The following is a 16,242-nucleotide window of genomic DNA, read 5'->3' as shown; positions in this document are numbered from 1 at the left end:
TAATTACCGAAATAAAAATGTAATTGAAAGTTACTAAACTACTCAGAAAAGTAGTTAAACTACAGTAACTTGAGTAGAGTAGTTGAACTACGTACAAGTCTGCAAAAAATATAGGAAAAAGTAGCAACGGCGCGCCTTCCTCCCTTCTACTGACGCGCCCCCAAGCGGACACGAGAAAAGGGGAGGAACGAAACGTTTTTCTCCTTCTCCAGGCAGACGGGAGAAAGCTTTCGCCCTCCCGATTCATCTTCTTTCGGTTTCGTTTTTCGAGCAGGTCGCGCACGTTGTTTAATAAGTAGCTGTTGAGTTGATTGAGATTCAGCGAAGGCCGTCTGTAATTCCATTTTCTCGTCTAAACGTGCAGAACATTTCGGTTGCATTGACGTTTTTGTCACTAATTTTATCAAACGAGCAAACGAAGCCGCTAGAAACAGCGAAGTTACGGAGCAGTGCCAGCAGCGCCACGTACACTGGGTAGGATGTCCGTCTCCGGCAACGTTACTAGAACACTCATTTCGGAAACTCGCCGTCGAAACCTGGGCCGCTGGCGTCCACCGAGACCGAGCTAAATACGACAACAGCGCCACCTTTTATCATTTGTCTGTACTGTGGTCACCTTGAGTTTTTAGAAAGCATGTTTTTGCGTAAAAACGAACGGAAAAGACTCTTTTTGTTTTAAATTTATTGGAGTTTAGTACAAAATGAAGGGCGCGTGATGTTTTTATAATCTTTAGTTTGCAAGGTTTTGCGGAACAATAAGTATTGTTTTTAAACAACCATGCCTCAGCGGTGCTTTCAGGTAGCGCGTCCCGACCTAGCTGCATTTGAACTTCGGTAGTAATTCGCGGCGCGTCCGCTGGGGAGACGGGTGTGGCACCCCTGTAACCTCTACCGCTGTATCTGTTTTGGCGCCAAAATGGCCGATCAAAGCCGAATTAGAAGTAACGTGCAGTTCCTGGAGTGGCCGCTGCGGGAGAAATGGCGGCGTTGTGTTCACCATTAGCTCGGTTCTGGTGGACAGATTGGGGTTACTTTTTAAAGGGGCCCTGCAAGGACTTTTTACTGTTTTTTTAATTTGCACCGAACCTGAGCACACTTCTTTCTTTTTCGGAAAGAAAATTTTTCAAATTTTTCTTTCCGCGAACTTTGCTTTATTTTAAAAGTTATAGGCAATTTAGAATTACAAAAACAAGCAAAAAATAACCTCCTTCATGACGTCGTAGGTCCTGGCTTGAGTGGCCGTGAACTAGAGGAGGAATAGTGAGCTCATCGAGCGCTCACGGCCGCCGCACTCCGTGTCGACGGCGCCAGAGGGCGCCACTAAAGCATGTTCTGGATAGGCTGTATGCAGCGGGCAGCCAAAGCGGCTTTCATTGCGTTTGCTGCGCGATTAAACACTAATTCGGCATGACACTTTATTGGCCACAAACGACAGCAAACACGGGGTAAAGATCAGTTCAGAATGGGAGCCCACTTCGCGCTGCCATACCGCGAAACGGCCAAACCGCAAGACAAAGTCTCTCGCGGAAGACCTTCGGAACGCTCGGAGCCGGTCGGATCCTCCTGTCCATTAAAGTCCCTCGATGTTTTTTCACTGCGTTTTACAAGTACCGTCATTCTTTGCCGCGCCGACATCTGTTTCTATGGGAGGAGAGCGATGTCACGTGATTTCCGGAATCGTCGCCACTTCCGTCCGCCATTTGCTTCCAAGCTGCTCGGCTGCTCCGTCCGCTCGCGTGTTTCGTGATACTCGCCGACGACTTTAGCTCGACGTCCTGGTGTTTCTGGACCGTAATGAGGCAAGTTAAGTAGTAAGCGTTTGTGTTAGATGACGGGGTGTTGCGCTTTTGGGTGTAGCCAGAGTTCTGGTAGTGGAAGAAAGTTGTTCGCCGTTCCGCTTCGGAAAGCCGATCTGAGGAGGCAGAAGGCATGGCTTCACATGATTGGGAGGAAAAACTTCGTCCCTACCAGAAGCAGCTAGCTTTGTGAGGTGAGCATTTCTGGGCTCGTTACCTCTTCCACACACGTTCACATAGGTACACATGCAATGTTTTTCCTGACGCGCCTGACTGCCGAACTCGGTCTCAGCTGAAATGCGGCCTCGGTGCTCTGTCGTTTTAGCCCGTTGTTTTTCACTCGAAAACCCGGTTGTTCGCCGGCAAAGTTTTTCGCGTAGTCTGAGTTTTTAAGGGACACGATATGAATAGATGAAGCCGCCGATTGTCCGCTTCAGCTGTGAGTGTCTCGCAGTGAACCTCTAGGAAACACGAAAAGCTACTACCGAGGACAGCATGAGCCGAAAACGCCTTTCATGTTTCTTTGGCTTACCACCTGTTTTTGAGAGAGCTGTGGTCCGAACTAGGAATAGAAAGCGAAGTTGAGGAATAATTGAGCTTGTGGGAGTCGCAGAAAAAGGTTGGATCGGGTGTTCCAGCTCGTACTGTCCGCGCGCGTGGAGGGCGTACAATGCGCGGCACTGTTAACGCGAACAGAGCATCGGTGTCTATACGTATTTTACTTCCATGGAGTGTTGCTTTGCGCCAAATTTTACCGCTTAGGTTAGCGTCCCAAATTAGCCCTTCCCATCGCGCTGGCAGTTTTGGTGACGAATTTTTTATTCCGATAGAAAAAAAAGCGGCGATCACTCTTCTGTACTAACAGTGTGACGCTCTCTACCTCCAAACAAAGTCGAATTTTTTAGTGTTCTCAGTGCACTGTCCCGTGAATTGCAAGTTGGCCCTGTTTATTCTCGACAGGACCATTTTTCACCGGATCAGTTTGAACCTCGGATCTGGCAGAGCCATGGCATCAAAAAACTTAAACCAGACGCTGTCACAGCAACTTTAGCTATAGGCTGCCAAAGCCAGTTCGATGACCACCGCGAGAAAGGGAAATGGGAAACATCCAAGGTAAGTTGACACAGTCAGAGATGGTGAATTTGCAGTCACTTGGTTGCTAGATTTGGTATTAAAATGCTACCTATTTTAAGCAGGGGAGCCGATGTAGGAGGAAGACAGCATCCAGACGCTTTCATCTCTGCATTCAACTGCTGCTCTCACAGGTGTCGTATTTCCTCCTTCACAGATTATTGAGAATAAGCTTGTCCAAGGTGATGAATTAATGCAAGTAGCATTGAACTGCATACTGACAAAGTTTACAATTTCAGCACAAGCCTTGCCCTCGCACACAGAGGCACAATCCAGCAAAGTGCAAAACTGCGACCAGCAGTCTGTGCCTCAGGCGGGCCCCCCAGTTGGTGAGTCACACGCAATTCCAGCATTTAGTAGCCGGGCACATGCAGCGACATGCAGTCACAATCATCCTGAACTCGAGCGTGTGCCAGGCACACTCTGGGCTAATTCTTCTGTTCCTTTTTTTTCGGCTTGTACTGGCCCATCTCAAATGTGGTATGTGCTTTCTTGGGCATTCCTGCAACAATTGACTATTCTGCCATGCGTATATGTGCAGTATGTACCGAGGACATCATAAACAAGTATTGGAATTTATGTCAGCATTCTCTTCTGTGCTTTGGAGAAGTGTTGATTTGCACCATACACGCGTCCCTGCCAGGGGCGGATGCAGGAATTTCCTGAGGGGGGTTGGGGTCAGCATACCATACGTTTAGGAACCCCCTCCCCCTCGTTTCACGTCCTAAATTTTACACATGCAAAAATCAAGAGGTGGGTCAGGACATCCGGACCCCCCCACTAAATCCGCCCCTGGTCCCTGCTGTAATGAACAGCGTGAGTGGAATTTAACTGCCTGCTGATGAAATTCGCGGCTTCAGCATGAGCCTTGCCCATACTCACAGCCGCCCACTCCAGTGAGATGCAAAGCTGCGACAGGGAGTTTGTGCCCAATGCGGATGCTGCAGTTGGTGAGTAACATGATGGCCAGACACAAATGCTGCATGACATTGTTAGTGTAAGTACAACTGCGGCACTCTTTGCATTTTACTTTGAATTAGTAAATGCTGGCACCAAATAATAGGGTGCAACTTTGTGCCCGATATGAACATTTTAGAGCGCAGCTCTTAGGGGCCCGTTTCCGGCTTGAGCGGCGTCGGCGTCGCCGTCGGCGTAACCGCGCGGTGCATCATGGGAAATTTCCCATAATGCACCGCGCGAGCCCTCCACCGGGGTCACGTGACCTCGTGGGGGACACGTGACCCCCCGAGGTCACGTGACTCCCCTGAGGTCACGTGACCCCCTCCTCGAGGTCACGTGACCTCGGGGAGGGGTCACGTGACCCCCGCCGATGTCGCGAAACCCCCGATGACGTCATCGTCACTGATGACGTCACCGGCATCCACATCGTCATCGTCATCATCACTGATGACGTCATCATCACTGATGACGTCATCATCACTGATGACGTCACCGGCATCCACATCGTCATCATCACTGATGACGTCACCGGCATCCGCATCGTCATCGTCATCATCACTGATGACGTTACCGACATCCGCATCGTCATCGTCATCATCACTGATGACGTCATCAGTGACGTCACTGATGTCGTCACCGGCATCCGCATCGTCATCGTCATCATCACTGATGACGTCACCGGCATCCGTATTGTCATCGTCATCATCACTGATGACGTCACCGGCATCCACATCGTCATCGTCATCATCACTGATGACGTCACCGGCATCCGCATCGTCATCGTCATCATCACTGATGACGTTACCGACATCCGCATCGTCATTGTCATCATCACTGATGACGTCATCAGTGACGTCCCTGATGTCGTCACGGGCATCCGCATCGTCATCGTCATCATCACTGATGACGTCACCGGCATCCGCATCGTCACCGTCATCATCACTGATGACGTCACCGGCATCCACATCGTAATCGTCATCATCACTGATGACGTCACCGGCATCCGCATCGTCATCGTCATCATCACTGATGACGTCACCGGCATCCACATCGTCATCGTCATCATCACTGATGACGTCACCGGCATCCGCATCGTCATCGTCATTATCACTGATGACGTCACCGGCATCCACATCGTCATCGTCATCATCACTGATGACGTCACCGGCGTCCGCATCGTCATCGTCATCATCACTGATGACGTCACTGACATCCGCATCGTCATCGTCATCATCACTGATGTCGTCACCGGCATCCACATCATCATCGTCATCATCACTGATGACGTCACCGGCATCCGCATCGTCATCGTAATCATCACTGATGACGTTACCGACATCCGCATCGTCATCGACATCATCACTGGTGAAGTCATCAGTGACGTCACTAATGACGTCATCGGTATCCGCAGCGTCATCGTCACTGATGACGTCATCAGTGACGTCAGTGATTACATCATCGGTATTTGGGGGTCACGTGACCCCCCAAGGTCACGTGACCCCCCTGGATAGTGGAACCCCCCCCCCCCCCAGTGCCCTTCCCTCCTCCTCCTCAAGAGCTGCGCTCTAATTCGGCGTTACAGGGAGTTGTAAGCGGCTTTCATTTTTTAGAGCGCAGCTCTTAGGGGCCCGTTCCCGGCTTGAGCGGCGTCGCCGTCGGCGTCGGCGTCGGCGTAACCGCAACCCTCGTAACCCTCGTGAGGGTTACGAGGGTTAATCTCATGAGGGTTACCCTCACGAGGATCACGAGGGCCACGAGGGTTACTTACCCTCGTAACCCTCACGAGGGTTACGAGGGTTAGTTACCCTCAAAAGGGTTACCTTCACGAGGGTTACCCTCACGAGGGTTACTTACCCTTGTAACCCTCACGAGGGTTACGAGGGTTAGTAACCCTCGTGAGGGTAACCCTCGTGAAGGTAACCCTTTTGAGGGTTACGAGGGTTAGTAACCCTCGTGAGGGTAACCTTCACGAGGGTTACCCTCACGAGGGTCACGAGGGTTATGAGAGTTACCCTCACGAGGGTTACTCACCCTCGTAACCCTCACGAGGGTTACGAGGGTTAGTTACCCTCACGAGGGTCACGAGGGTTATGAGAGTTACCCTTACGAGGGTCACGAGAGTTACCCTCACGAGGGTCACGAGAGTTGCCCTCACAAGGGTTACTAGGGTTACCCTCACGAGGGTCACGATGGTTACCCAGGTCGTGACCCCCCTGGGGTCGCGTGACCTGGGGATACCCCCCGAGGTCACGTGACCCCCCGTTGACGTCATAGGCACTGATGACGTCGTCAGTGACGTCACTGATGACGTCACCGGCATCCGCATCGTCATCGTCATCATCACTGATGACGTCATTAGTGACGTCACTGATGACGTCACCGGCATCCGCATCGTCATCATCATCACTGATGGCGTCATCAGTGACGCTACTGATGACGTCATCGGTATCGTCACGTGGCCCCAGGTCACGTGACCCCCCGACGTCACGTGACGCCCCAAGGTCACGTGACTCCCACAAGGTCACGTGACCCACAAGGTCACGTGACCCCCAAGGTCACGTGACCCCCCCGCCCCCCGAGGTCACTTGACCCACCCCCCAGTACCCTTCCCTCCTCCTCCTCAAGAGCTGCGCTCTAATTCGGCGTTACAGGGAGTTGTAAACGGCTTTCATTTTAGAGCGCAGCTCTTAGGGGCCCGTTTCCGGCTTGAGCGGCGTCGCCGTCGGCGTCGGCGTAACCGCGCGGTGCATCATGGGAAATGTCCCATAATGCACCGCGCGAGCCCCCCACCAAGGTCACGTGACCTCGTGGGGGGTCACGTGACCCCCCGAAGTCACGTGACTCCCCTGAGGTCACGTGGCCCCCTCCTCGAGGTCACGTGACCCCCGCCGATGTCGCGTGACCCCCCGATGATGTCATCGTCACTGATGACGTCACCGGCATCGTCATCGTCATCATCACTGATGACGTCACCGGCATCCACATCGTCATCGTCATCATCACTGATGACGTCACCGGCATCCACATCGTCATCGTCATCACTGATGACGTCACCGGCATCCGCATCGTCATCGTCATCATCACTGATGACGTCACCGGCATCCACATCGTCATCGTCATCATCACTGATGACGTCACCGGCATCCACATCGTCATCGTCATCATCACTGATGACGTCACCGGCATCCACATCGTCATCGTCATCATCACTGATGACGTCACCGGCATCCGCATCATCATCATCATCACTGATGACGTCACCGGCATCCACATCGTCATCGTCATCATCACTGATGACGTCACCGGCATCCACATCGTCATCGTCATCATCACTGATGACGTCACCGACATCCGCATTGTCATCGTCATCATCACTGATGACGTCATCAGTGACGTCACTGATGTCGTCACCGGCATCCGCATCGTCATCGTCATCATCACTGATGACGTCATCAGCGACGTCACTGATGACGTCACCGACATTCGCATCGTCATCGTCATCATCACTGGTGAAGTCATCAGTGACGTCACTAATGACGTTCGGTACCCGCATCGTCATCGTCACTGATGACGTCATCAGTGACGTCAGTGATGACATCATCGGCATTGGGGGTCACGTGACCCCCAAGGTAACGTGACCCCCCCTGGTTAGTTTAACCCCCCCCCCCCAGTGCCCTTTCCTCCTCCTCCTCAAGAGCTGCGCTCTAATTCGGCGTTACAGGGAGTTGTAAGCGGCTTTCATTTTTTTTTCATCCCTTGTTTGCATTAACAGTGTCGCACTATGTTAGGTCAGAATCATCCTTAACACCAGTGGGGTGAGGCGTACGGAATTCGTGCCATAAACCGATCTCACCAGCCAGTTTGACTACGCGCCACCGCTGTCGCAATGCATTGAGGGAACTTCAGTCTTTCTGCACGTGCCCGAAACCAGAGTGTCGAACCGATATTTTTATTGGTTCGGTTCGGGTTCGGGTTCACGGCTTTCGGTTCAGTTCCGGTTCAGTTCCGGGGCGCAAAAAATAACGGTTCAAACCGTTTCGAACCGGTTCGAACCGGTTTGAACCGCTAAATTGAGAATATATTTTCCGCGTTGTTCTGTCAATAGGCGCTATTTAGGCCGTGAAACTAACTGCTGTAAACGATCTGATGTTTGCGAGGACCTATTTTTTAGAATTTCGATAATCGCCTAAAATTCGCGAAAAATGGGTCCCGCGAACAATTTCGGTAAAATGTAAACAGATTGAAATTTATATTGAGATTCCACCGCGTCGAGAAAATTACAACCCGCGAATTATTCCAAAACTTCAGCTTTGACCTAAATCGCGAAATATTGAGCCCACGAAAAATAAGTCGTTTACAGTATATAGTTTTCTTTTTTTTATCGTTTGTTCAATTCAGTTTTATTTTCAGGTACCAAAATTATAAAATTCTGTTATTTATTCCTACACAACAAGAAAGGAAAATCTACATTAACATACAAAACGTCGTGTTTATACGACTCAACATCCCTTCGTTTACCAGTCACATATATTGTACCTGAATCGAAATGTTTTCGCGAAGTGAAGTAGGTTGCCTAAAATACCCGTGATTGGTACAACTTTGTATCGCAGTATTAGATGTTGAATCGTGATTTTGCCCTTGAACTAAGGCATTAATTACAGTGAATACAATCATGAAATGGGCACCTCGTCGCCATATATATCATGACATGTGTTTTACGGAATACGTTTCACAATATATATATGATGACGAGACGACTGAGCTTAAGGGAATATAATTTTCAAAATGTCACGAAAGTCACGGGACAAGTCCTTCCAGTCTATATTCTATAGAAACACTCAGCGACAATCGCAATGCTTGTTTTTCTAACTAGCATTGTTTGCTCTCAGCACCATGATGCGGGCGACGAATCATGCGAAAAGGAGTGGCTGAAATTGTTCACTCTAACCTATGAGCACCTTAGTACTGAGATCGAATCTGACCTAAAACAGTGCTTACCCATGTGAACATTTTCTTATATTGGATAAACTGGCATAGCCTGGATGTTGAGGTTTGCTCTTGACAAAATGCAGGTCAATTTAATTTGCAAATGAGCATCACCATCACTAATTGATGATTTTTGTTGAATAGAACAAAGTGATATTTCATGCTCTACTCAATTCGGAAGCTACTTAATTGGACACTTTCTGAGAGTTTAAAGGGACCATGAAATGATTTTAAAATCGAGTTTCATCCACCGCACGTCGTAAAAGGTGTGAAAAGAAACACAAAAACACAAAAATAGGGAGCCCAAAAAAATTATTTGCTATAGAACTTTTAAAAGAAAACTGGACTCTTTTGCGCCTTCCTTCCTTCGCCTGTTCACTACGATGCATACGCAGAATCGGTGCACGTCAGCCGAATCCACATCGCCTATTGGGTAAGAGCCTACCTCACCAGCACCGCGATCGTAAACAATAAATAGCCGGCGAATGTTTCCTAAAAGTTTTGTTAAATAATATTCAGATCCACATTTTGTAGCATAATTAGAGATGTGTGGCGAAAATTGCCAAATTTGATAATGCTGAGAGCCAAGCGCCATCTATCGTGTGGTAAACAAAGCAACTACTGCGCGTGCGCAGTAGGGCAGGGCCGCCAGTTACTTGGGTGACGGCGGCCGACGAACATTTATTTTCTTTGTTTTCCTTCCTCTCAAAACTCTGACTGACTGAACGTTTATTTTTCTACGTGTTCTTCCCGCGCGTGCCGACTTCAAGCAGCAAGAAAACAGTACTTAAAACAGACCACGACGAACAAGAACGCTGGATTCACCGACTCCGACGAAGCGTATAGGCCTAGCAGGCATTCCGACTCGGCGCTGCGTTGCCTCGTCGCAAGACCGTCTGCCTACGACCGGCTGGCGTGCTAAATGGAATATGCCCGCGCGACCCTTGTGGACCCTTCCCGTATTATAGTTTGATCACTGACCTCAATTCTAGATTAAGAGGTGAGGAGGTCAATCTCTTCCCCTTGTTTTCCGAGGCAGTGTTGACGAACACTCGTCGAAAAGGGACTCTCGTCGATTCTATCTTCTTGTTTTGTGTGATATAGAGCTGAAATAAACGCCGTATGGATTGCCTTCGTAACACGGTATGTACACTTTGTTATTGGTATGCCATTTTTATTCTGACAGACTGCACGTCACTGTCGACCCCGGTCCAACCTTTCTTTGCCGAGTGTCGCGTCAGTATCGAGTTGCAATCGTAAAAGAACGGTCCCGAAGCGCTTACCAACAGCGCGAATACAAGACTTCCATCAAGCGCGCGCGTCCGCTCCGAGTGTAAACAGGTATTTACGTGGCTCTTGCTGACACTCGTAGTTCAAACGTATCTTTTTTAACGTCGGCTCGCTCCTGCATCTCCGAGGCCGCAACGCCGTCTACGTCGCTTTGCAAACGACTGACACGGGCCGGCCCTTCTGCCAACAATGACGGGGTGGTGACAAGACTCGCTGCACTTCCCAACAGGCATACCGGCGTATGGGACTAGTCGCATGCTGTCGCTGTAGCGCAACATATCTCATTGAATTTCGCTCAGCTGCGATGCGGCGATGAGAGGCGCCGATTCAGGAAATACGTCGGTGACATCAGCGCAGTAAAACCTACCGGCGCACCCCAACTCGTTGCCGCTAACACTCCCATTCTCCTACTGCCGAGAGAACTTCCGGTTCCGGAAACGGTCTACGTCACGGCTTCTTTTGCGGTCAGTTGGAGAGAATGAAAAAGTCGATATTTCAATAATTTTTTGTGTAAAAGTTAATAAACCGAGACGAAAACGGATGCCTGTTCGGCATTCAGTGAACATTGACGGTTTAATGTAAAAGTTATCTGGAAAAAGTAAAAAGGTCATTTCATGGTCCCTTTAAGTGTGTAATCGTCATAGTTCCACCATTTGTTCCAGTAAAAAAAGGCGATAATAAAAACACATAAAAAACGCGATAATAAACTTCTATATATTTGAGAAGTTATATATGCGTGAGGAACACATTTAGTTATTTAAATTAGCTTCAAAATAAAAAAAAAAAACATTATTTAAAGCTTTTCAAAATCACCTATAACGTGTCTATAGAGGATAAAAGCGCCGAAAAATATTTGCAGAACATCTTTCAGATAATTTAAAGGCGCATTTCCTTATATATCTTTGAGGTGAGGATCTTCTATTTATGCTGCCAAATCTTCAGACAGGAATTAAGTATTTTTTTATTATCATTCATAAATTTGACTTTATGAAGTTCACATAACCGCCTGAGACCGACACGGAAGGACGATACTCGAAAATACGCCAGCTGTTGTGTCTTCGGCAACGTGCTTTTGTCAGCTGTTTTGCAGTGTAAAATAGTGGGTTGCAGGGTATGCCAAAAAACACTGTGGTCACATGATATATCGGAAGGCAAATACACGAAATGTGCAGAAATAAGATGACACGCAATTTTTTCTAAATAATCCCTTACACAACGCTTTACTGCAAAAAGAAATGAATAGAAATGCATAAAATGATATTCCTAATTAAACATAGATTCCGCGCAGGGCAAACGATGATTTTTTAGAATCCTAATATAAATCACTTTTGGACATCACCTTGCCTCAGCTCAAAACGTCGCGAGATACTGCCTCGGGAGGCTACTGTTATCTTAGGTTTTACGTGCACTTGTTTTGAGACCTTACTTCACGACTCTGTTCTTTATCAGTCATGTGCTCCAACATTTCATTAGGCTGCCGTATATCATCGCGAGACTGCTATAAATACTACACAACTTTACACATTGGACGTCTACTGCTGGTGTTGCGAACGTCGCACTTCACCAGAAAGCTGAAGTATTTAACATGGTTTGCACGTGGCGTAATCGCACTAGATACTGGTTGTCATCGCGAGTTGTTCTTGCTAAGAAAATCAAATCCGGTTTGGCAAAATGCACGCTGCAAACGTTTCGCGCTCAGTGCAAGCTATGCATTTGAGAGGTACACATTTTTCTTGTTGGCACATCGTCGTTAGGCACGGCGCGAGTATCTGGCACGACGAAAACGTGCTTTCTGGCAAGAGTGTTTTTACAAATAAAAGTTGTACCAACTACCCATCTGTCACTATCGTTTCCAGGCCACGCTTTCTAGTCTGCGCCGAAAATGTGGGGCAGAGGAATCTTTACGACACAGTATGCTAACTACCCCCCTTCCCACTCCCTTTTTTGTTTAGTTGCTCCTCAAGATACTTTTTACTCCTCAGGGATTGCCTGCTCCGTATTGAGTGGTGTTCACTCGACAATTATATTTGTGTCACTTGTTAACAGTAATTCTTCCTTGCTTTAACTTTGCACCAAACTGTGAAGGTTAAACAAAATACAGGGCGGTCGAAACTTGGAGAACTTGAGAACGACACTCCTGTGAGACTTAAAGGGGCACTGACACATTAAAATCATATTTTTTTTTTATTATCCGAAACGGTTGAAAACGATGCCGGGACATTACCCTCAAAATTTGAAATTTGGGAATTCAGTATTCGTGAAGTAAAAAAACAATTTCCAAATGCCGAATTCGAAGTTCCCGCGCGATCGGCGCCGGTGCCTTGACGTCAAAAATTGTGGAGACCTGAGAGTCGACTTTCCTGTCTCCACTCCCTGCTGTTGCCATGGCGACCCAAAGCGAGGAGGATAGGAGCGAGCGCCGGCTAGCGCCGGCGTTGCGGCGGACCGGTTTTGAGCGGTGTCGCCTGTTTTACGTTGGAGGATACAAATCCAGGAGACGGCACCACAACGAACTCCCGATTTTTGGTATTTCAAAAAGAAGGGCCGTAGTGCGTTCGCAATTGCGTTAAAAAACATGTTTTAGGATTGCCGTCATTAAATGTTATAAAGATGCCGCCTACAAAGCTTCTAAATTTCCTGATTTTTGACGTCACCGATCAAAAGAAGCGAGGAGGCGAGAGGCGGGAAAATCAAACGCCAAAAATAAAAAGGCGCGCGTGCGCGCGGGAAAATTTTTTTTCGCGATGCGGTTTTTTTTGCGTGTCTATGGCTGCAACTTGCATCGTTTTAGACAATAAAAACAAATACGACCTTTGGGGTGTCAGTGCCTCTTTAAGCGCGAGACACATGCGCGAAAAATCCATCCGATCCGACGTCCGATCCGGCAGTACGACTGCCTGATCCGAAAAATTTGGTCGCTTCAGACGTCGGATCGGCGATCCGACGTGCGTCCAACGCGCCAGATAGTTTCGCACGGCGGACGGATTGTCGGATGCGTCCAGCCAATGAGAGCGCAGCGAGCGCGAACGTCACGATGACGTACTGGGTCTGGCGCGGCGAATAAGAAAACGGGACGGGCGATGGGAAGCCGGACGCGTGGATCCCGCTGACCCATTCGAGAAAGATGGCCCCGGCAAAGAATGCACGCGCTAGCGCGAGAACGAGCTCCTAACTTCGTTCGTGCGAGCTAAACCGTCAATCTGGGACCAGAGATCTATGAACACAGACCTCCGCTGGAGTGCTTAGATCCCCTGGGCGGAGCCGGACGGATCGTCGTGTCGCATGAAAGGTCGGAAGCGTGTGTCTCAAACTGTCGCGTGCGGCGATTCGGAGCGGCGTTCGGACTGTCGGATCGGACGATTCTGCCGTCCATGTGTCTCGCGCTTCAGAGCGGCTGCCAACGTTCGGCTATCCCCGTGAGGCCACTAGGATCTTTCTTTTCAGGTATCTTACCCGTACACACTAATAGTTTCATGTAACGTCGGACTAATACGTCACATTTAGACCCTTTAACACTTCTATTCTCGGAACAACTTTCTGAGGCAGTTCAGCAATAACGAAAACATGTTTGGGAGCCTCAATGGTGTGCATACATGTAAAATGGGTCGTGCAGCATTTATTTTTACCTTAAGTTCAATAAATACCGCTAAGTTGTAATCCCTGACGTTGATAACTTGCAAAAGCATCCATTACTTTGCCCCTCCGCGAAATGGCAGACAGTCGAAAGAAAGAAATGAAACAGCTTTCCCCTCCTCAACTCACAATTAGAACTATCAGCCACGTGATAGGATCCTAATATATACATTGTCAGTGTTTATCATAGTCATACGCAGGGTTGGCAAAGCAGAAAGCATGGGCTGATCTTCAGATATAATCTTAGTTGGGCTATAATGCCCGAGCCCCACTAAAGCGACAAACAGAAACAAACGACAGCGGCTAGCCTTAAACCAGAGTATTTCGCGAATTGACAGGCTTTGTAAAATAAAGAAGGCTATGCTCAAACACGAGTATCATGCACGCGATGGTACCATTTGCAGGCTTGTAAACACTCGTGCTAACTTCGCGAGCACCGAACAACTCAAAGCCGTATAAAGGTACCATCGCGAACATGCTGCATCTGTCTGAGGCTTGTCGCTTTCGTTTGTTTCTGTTTCTAGCTCTAGTGGGACTCGGGCCCATCATAATCTTTGAGTTGAACACGAGCCGTTACCCCAATGTTTGGCGATACTGGTTGTCATGAACCAGTGCATTTGACTCGGGATCATGACAATCGGGTACATCATGGTGTCACATGACTTTCAGTGCGAAGTTGTGATGTCATGTGACGTCACGGTATGAACAACGTTAATAGATCTAGCGACGTCCTCAATTCGAATCGACTTAACGCGGTGAGTCACGTGACGTCACGGGGTCACGTGATGTGACGTTACTTGACAGCATGTCTTGACATCATGACGTCACGTGACAATGTGACACATGGCTAATCATAGTGCCAATAAGAAAGCGCCGCAAAAAACCAGGATTTATTATACATTGCAATTCTGTATGTGACGATTTGATCAATACGTAGAGGAATACACGTGCCAATTTTTTATTCCCAAATAATACATTTGTAATACTAACAAGAAAAAATATCGTGAACCGTTTTGAACCGGTTACCGTTATATTTTTTTCCGGTTCAGTTCCGGTTCAGTTCCAAGATGGCGGTGAAGATTTCGGTTCGGTTCAGTTCCGGTTCGGCTAAAAATAACGGTTCTGTTCTGGTTTTCGGTTCGGTTCGGTTCCGGTTCGACACCCTGCCCGAAACACTGGAACTCTGCGTGTGAGACAGCACAAGCCGTTTCGGGCACCACCGTCTACCTATTGTGAACTAAAGTTATGGCAGCTTCATGCATGCGCAGAACGCTTGGTGAGGTGGGTCTATTGGTGGCAGGACGTCAATTTCTTTTTTTTTTGTCTCTATTGGTCCCTCTCAAAACAAATGCATTTCTGTGACCATTGACTACTCTGCCATACAAATGTCTGCTGCATGCACCATATTGTGGGGTTTCATTTTGTGCCTACAAAATTTACAGGTTCACTGCAAGTCTCGGTACAAAAATCGAAAATGGCGGGCTCCATCCTAATAAGAACTGTTGGTCAGCGCTGTGTGCTTAAACAAAGTAAGTGAATGCCAAAGGGTGCAATATTGCTTTTGCATGAAATTACACACAGAACATATAAGAGCTTTATGCCCATTCTCGATTAATGCTGCAGGGAGCAGCTCCCTCCACAATTATGAGCATTCCTTATAAAAGTACAAATGACAGCCGTGTGTAGAAGTGAACGACAGGACTGACGCTGGCTGTTCTCTTTGTTCGATACTCAGGAGCGGTTCCCTCATTCCTGGCAGCAGGCTTCTCCGTCCAGCCATGTACACCGCAGGGGACGACTGCCTCAAAGGGTGAGACGTTTCCCTGATTGAATGACAGCCATGTGTAGAGGTGAACGACAGGACTGATGCTGGCTGTGCTCTGTGCTCGCTACTCAGGTGCGGTTCCCTCATCCCTGGCAGCAGGCTCCTTCATCCAGCCGTGTACACCGCAGGGGACGACTGCCTCGAAGGGCAAGACATTTCCCTGAACGAATGACAGTCGTGTGTAGAAGTGAACGACAGGACTGACGCTGGCTGTGCTCTTTGCTCGCTACTCAGGAGCGGTTCCCTCATTCTTGGCAGCAGGCTCCTTCTTCCAGCCAGGCACACCGCAGGGGACGAGTGCCTCGAAGGGTAAGGCATTTCTCTGAACGAATGATAGTCGTGTGTAGAAGTGAACGGTAGGACTGATGCTGGCTGTGCTCTTTGCTTGCTACTCAGGTGCGGTTCCCTCATTCCTGGCAGCAGGCTCCTCCGTCCAGTCATGTACACCTCCCCTGGGTCCAATAGGTCAATCAATTCCTGGTGCTCCCCTTCTTCGTTATCAGTTGCCCAGATTCCTCGCCAGAAAGTAATCACCTGATCAACATCAATGTTCTCGTCCATCTCCTTCTGGTCTTCGTCAAGTTTCCGGCAGAAGGCAGACCGATTGAGCTCGAACAGCTT

The 16,242-nt window shown here is 48.6% G+C and overlaps 1 pseudogene; it reads left to right on the top strand.

The window, feature by feature from the left end:
* Window positions 1-1,828: 1,828 nt before the first annotated feature.
* LOC121833076 lies at window positions 1,829-15,289 on the top strand (annotated as a pseudogene).
* Window positions 15,290-16,242: the final 953 nt, after the last annotated feature.

The sequence above is a fragment of the Ixodes scapularis genome, unplaced genomic scaffold, assembly GCF_016920785.2.
Source record: "Ixodes scapularis isolate PalLabHiFi unplaced genomic scaffold, ASM1692078v2 PGA_scaffold0__279_contigs__length_252992795, whole genome shotgun sequence".
Classification (NCBI taxonomy): domain Eukaryota; kingdom Metazoa; phylum Arthropoda; class Arachnida; order Ixodida; family Ixodidae; genus Ixodes; species Ixodes scapularis.
The sequence above is the reverse complement of the archived record's forward strand: the minus strand, read 5'-3'. Positions and strand labels throughout refer to the sequence as shown.